Here is a 6,000-nt window from a genome sequence, read left to right as displayed (position 1 = left end):
GAAACCTTGATTCAAATTCAAGTATTTAGTTGAACCAAAAAACATCGGTTGAATCTACAATAGCATTATTTAAAACAAAAATATTGCTGTTAGATTTTAAAGTATTGCTTGAAAATGGTTAGACTGTGTTTGGTTCGATCTTTGTTGTATCACACAAATAAAAAATGGACGTATCAGAGGTCGAGAATAAATAATTGGAGTTCATGACGCTAGATTTAGACTATTTGGGCGATATAAATACAATTTAGTTAGTGCAATGCGGTCGTGAGTGCTTTCATAGGTGAGAAAATTATTTATTAACCCATTCATGCCCATGTTATTTGTGGACAACAACGTTTTTAAACAGCTATAACTTTTGATTGAGGCAAAATTTGCTCACAAAAACAAGTAAGGCTAATAAATGTGACTATTGCCTTTCATTCGAGTACAAACAGTTACAAGGATCAGCTCTAGAATTGAAGTTATTGCAGTTAGTCTGATATGATTCCAATGGAGCAGTAAAGCCAGGGACAGTTTAAGTTGGCGACGAAAAATGAATTTTTCATATATCTTCGTTATATTGCAATATTATTGAAAACTAATAAAACTTATCAATTTAGAGTGCCTTTGGCTACGTTTTCCACGCCAGTGGACTATTGTTAATATTCTAGGAGAATTGTATTGAACATTGGAAGGTAAAAATTGGACAGCTTCTAGCACTGCAAGAGAAGTACCTATCTTTATGAAAATGGCTTTTCGTGTTTCTTGATCCCACCGTTTACAAGGAAAAATAGTTTTGAAATCTTACATGCACTAGAAAAAAGTTGGGCATGAAAGGGTTAATAGGGAAATACCTAAGAACCTAATATTATTGTTATTAATCCAGAAAATTGATACCCCATCGAAATTTTGAAATTTATCGAACGAGAGGAAGTAGAGGAGCTAAAATAGCATTTTTTAGCGAAAAGTTTTAAAAAGTTGTCGTTTACGAGTTGTATCTATGCAAATTTAAGAATATAGTTTCTAAACAGAAAATCTAGAACCTACGTTTTAACTATAACGAAGTGCAATGATTTCGCGCGGGCTTCTAATTCTTCTCACAATCTAATGCAAAGTTAAAAAACTGTAATCACTTAGTTTCTAAAATTCATGATATATTTTTTGAAAATCTTGAGCGAAATTGGGATTTGGTGCAAAATACGAGCATCTCAGGATAGAAGAAAAAACAAAAATCAAGATATTAATATTGATTACACTTTTTTTGAAATCAAAGTAAGTTTTTTGATTTAAATAGATTTTTTCATTGTTTTAAAAAGAAAAGTATATTTCAACTAAGAAATAACATACTTTGTTTCAAAAAAAGATATGATAGATTTAAACAAAATTATTATTGAATCTACACAAAATCCTATGAGGGCTTGTTAGTAGAAACAACAACCATTTTTTTGGAATCTAAAACAAATATATTTGAATCTAAAAAATTGCAATAAGGCCCTGATTCAAAAATATATTTTTTTTGATTTTTAAGCGAATTATTTTGGAATTTAATATACATTTTTCTGTGTGTAGAATTTAATATTCATTTTTCTGCATAAATTTAAGAATTTCAGATTGTGATTTTTTTCAGAACAAGAAAATTGTAGAAGTTAAGAAGTTGACATCTTAAAATATAATAATTTGAAAGGATGAAACAGTAATATTTTAAAATCCTATTTTTTCGGAATTAATTATTTAAAATTTAAATTAAAAAATGTGATAATTTAAGGAATTTAATCATTTACAGATTTCAAAATTTAAGAAGCTTGAAATTTTAAAATTAAGGAATTCAAATATTTAAAAATCAAAATGATAAAAAAAATTTAAAATTTGAGGATCTAAAAATTCAAAAATTTCAAACTTTTAATATTTAAAAATATTAAAAATTTAAAAAAATTATAAGCGAAGAATTTAAAATATTATCACTTAAAAATATAAAAATCCAAGAATTCAAAATTTTAGAAATATAAAAACCTAGCTGTAACCCGGTGCGCTTCGCTACACCCATCGGGACTAACTAAACGAAATAGTTTAAACATATCAAAAATAACAAATATTTTTATTACAAAGAAGAAACTCATTGTAATCCTTGCGGATAGATAATGTTCTTGGTTTGACCATTGGTCGGTTTTCGTACATACAATCGTTTGAAAACCGTAGGTATCATTCAAATTCGTGGTAGCAGTAAATCTGCTCCTTTATATTTTCTAGTTATGATGGTTGCTTAAATTAAATTTTTCAACCAAGGCACAGTCGTGGTGGGTTGATGTTGCGCAGTAACTAAAATAATAGGCACACAAAGCTTCAATTGCAACACTTGCGGATGAAAGCCTGATGAGACTGAATTAAAGAATTTAACAGGATAATTCATAGAATTATATGGGTAACCGAATTTACATCGATTTTATTTTGGATGCAGTAGTATATGAAATTGAAGTCAATATGCGCAATTAATCAATTCTTCAACGGATTGTATCATTTTACAAAATCATGTGGAAATCTGGTGAAATTTGTTGTTACATCGAAAGTAACAGCGAATCTCCGGAGATGGCTCGTTAAAAACTTGTTTTGCGGTTGATATCATAATTCAAAATACCGGACCAATCGTTTTTAAGGTTTGCACAGTTCTTATACACAACCCCAGGTATTGATCGGAGCTTTTATTTATTTCTTGATCTTTGAATTTTTCGTAGCATTCTGAAGCTAAAATGCGATTTTCGTTACAAAAATCATATAACTTGTTATAGTAAAAATAATAATTAATGTTGTAATGATGTGAACAAGAACTGTGCAAAATTTCAAACAATTTGGTTCAGTAGATTTCGAGTTATGGTGTACATCGCATGTCTCCTGAAGATTCACCGTATCTCACCTAAATTGTAATATTTATGTTTCATCGTAAATTCGTCCTATATGACAGTGTTGCATTCTTTCAGCACTTTGCTTATACCCGAATTTTGATTGATATTGTAAGTAACGTTTTCCGTAAGTGCAAGATTTAGTGGCTATTTTAGGACAAAGCTGTTCGTCCATCATCCAGCATTGTTGATTCTACTTCAGATGAAGCGATAACAAGTGCAATTTTCAATTTAATTTTTAAACTAATTTATTTTTTGACGAATTCATGCAATTCATCGGTATTATATTATTATTCGCGTAACGCGTTATCTATCGAATAAATTCTTGTCGTTCCTTTTGTGTGCTGGTAAACCCAAATGCAATAAAGTTTAGATGCTTACATAAATTGATAGATATTACTTCAGAAACCTTCCCTCTCCTTCATGCCCACCTTCTTAATGGAAGAAATAGGTATGCCAATTGATATATATATATATATATATATATATATATATATATATATATATATATATATATATATATATATATATATATATATATATATATATATATATATATATATATATATATATATATATATATATATATATATATATATATATATATATATATATATATATATATTGAATAAAGAATCATTTGAAATATTCTTCGCCCAAATCACTTTTTATCCAAAAACTCCAATGAGTATCAACACATTTGAAGTACGGGTTCCTTATCTAGTCTACTTCATTTTTAAATTTTCAAATTTTTACATTTTATAATTTTTAAATTATAATTCAAAATTCTTAAATTTCAAAATACTTAAACTTCTTAAATTTTAGAATTTTTAAATCTTTAAAAACCTATTTATAAATTCTTAAAATGTTGAATTGTCACATTTTTAAATTATTATCTTTTAAAATTTTTAAATGTTCAAATCTTTAAATAATTAAATATGAAAAAATAAGTTTTAATAATATTTCAAGATTTTTTTTTAAGATTTCAAATTTCTTGCTTTAAAAAATTTCTTGTTCTGAAAAAAATCGCAATCTACAATTTTTCATAGGAAAAAATGTAAAAAAGATTCAATTTTTTTTTTCTAAAAACTACCGAATTCTGCAACTTTTGTCGAAGACATAGTGCAAGAAAATTCTGGATAGTTCCAACGATGATTCTATATAGATTTCATTACAATGTGAAATTTTATTGGATTGAAAGAATTCTTTAATGCTACAACAATCATGTAAAAATTGTAATTTCAAACTGTTGTAATTGTTATGCTTATTTATTGTTGATACGATGAATGCAAGCAGAGAAGTCCGTTATTTCAATAATCAAATATGAGTAAAGTGTCTAACTGGAATACAAATAGAAGTATTTAAATCAACCGAACCGAAAGTTTTAAGTAAAATCATATTTTAGTTCTGAACAATAATTCTCACAAATTCAATTCAACAAAACAGGCTTATTTCCGCTTCCCTCCTTCCAGGTATGTGAGAAAGGGGAAAGGTTTATTCTAGTACACGCTAAATGCGCCTACTTGCTCCTTTTTATTCTGGTTTGCTACCAGAAGGAAAAGAGAAGAAAAAATGCAAATAGCGGTTTTTTCGCGGTTTATTCCGGATTTTCTTCTGGTACTGGAACAAACCTAATATCCAAGTCGAGAATCAGTATAAATTACAAAATTCTAGTTATGTATACAGATTTTCATAATTTTAGAATTTCGAATTACCTACATCTAGTTCGCAAACAGAAAGGATAACATCACGCAGAAGAATCAGGCCTTTTTGAAACAACAAAACGTTTAGTTGAATTTCAAACCTGACGAATGACTGTTTCAAATTCAACAAATCCTTCTGTTTGCATTTTAAACAGAAACATTGTTGAATCAAAATAAAATTTGTTAGATCGAGCTGATCCCTTGGTTGAAAAGCAACATAATCTTTGCTTGATTTCAACAAAATTTGACCTTTTCTCTCCTTTGGTTAATGCTAAAGATTATTTTTTTGTTTCTTCGATCTTGTTTGTTCGGTTAAATTTATCATGCTTTTGTTGTTTTAAACGAAGTATTTGTTAAAACTATTGAAAAGCCGACAAATGAATTTGTTGGTAATTTCAAGCAATAGTATTAATTGAACCAAACCTGAATCTTGTTTGTCTATATATCAAACAATAAAATTGTTAATTAAAACCAAAATTTGCTTATTCTGATTTTTTTTTCTGCGCGAAGAATGTGCAAACGGAAGAAAAACAAAACAGCTATCCGCGAGTCCCGCCAGGCATATAATTTCGCACCGGCTGCTTTGGTTCCCTCATATGCCTCTCTCTGTTCATGTACGTGGAGAAGCAAAAATGACCGACGACATATTTTTCCTTGCTGTGCGGACGACATGCAGTCCCACACCGGCAGCGGTATCACTTTGCCTCTGCTTTGTTTCTCTCACACGCTCTCTCTTTGTTCCAGCCGACGGCGAGGCAAAAATGCCGTCGACGACATTTCGAGGAATATCTTTCCCAACGATATTTTTCTAGCCCGATGCACGACGTGCTACCAACACCATCACATCAACAACCCGAGCGAACCCGAAGCTAAAAATGTCGTGCCGTGCCGTCCCGTCCCGTCGTAGTGCGGATAGCTCTTAAAAGTGCGGAGTCCAGGTTGGTGGGAAGTGCGCAATACGTATGCTTTACGTACACTACAAGCGGTACCAACTAGAGCACTCTAGTTAGAGTGTGGCCAAGAGGCCATGACGTATCCAAACGAACATGAAATTTGACGTATTTCTATTGTGTATACGTCAAACAGCTAAAAAGTCTAAAAAAAACTCACGAAAGGACCTAAAACTGGAAACCCTAGTTAAATCATACAAACCATTAACTATTTGACTGGTATAGCTTTAGTATTAATTTCTTCATAGCATCAAATGTAATAAAATTCGTATTTCATCTTAATAAATAATTTTTTTCGATTGACATTTCGATGTTTTTCGGGTATATGGAATTCGGGCGAATGGCATTCGGGTTTATGTTGCATTCGAGCGAATGTCTTTCGAGTGTTCGTGGCATTCGGGTGAATGACATTCGGGTTTATGTGACATTCGGGCAAATGTCCTTCGGGTAAATGGCTTTCGGGCGATTGTCATT

Source organism: Topomyia yanbarensis, chromosome 2, assembly GCF_030247195.1.
Source record: "Topomyia yanbarensis strain Yona2022 chromosome 2, ASM3024719v1, whole genome shotgun sequence".
Lineage (NCBI taxonomy): Eukaryota > Metazoa > Arthropoda > Insecta > Diptera > Culicidae > Topomyia > Topomyia yanbarensis.
This window is presented reverse-complemented; position numbering follows the sequence as displayed.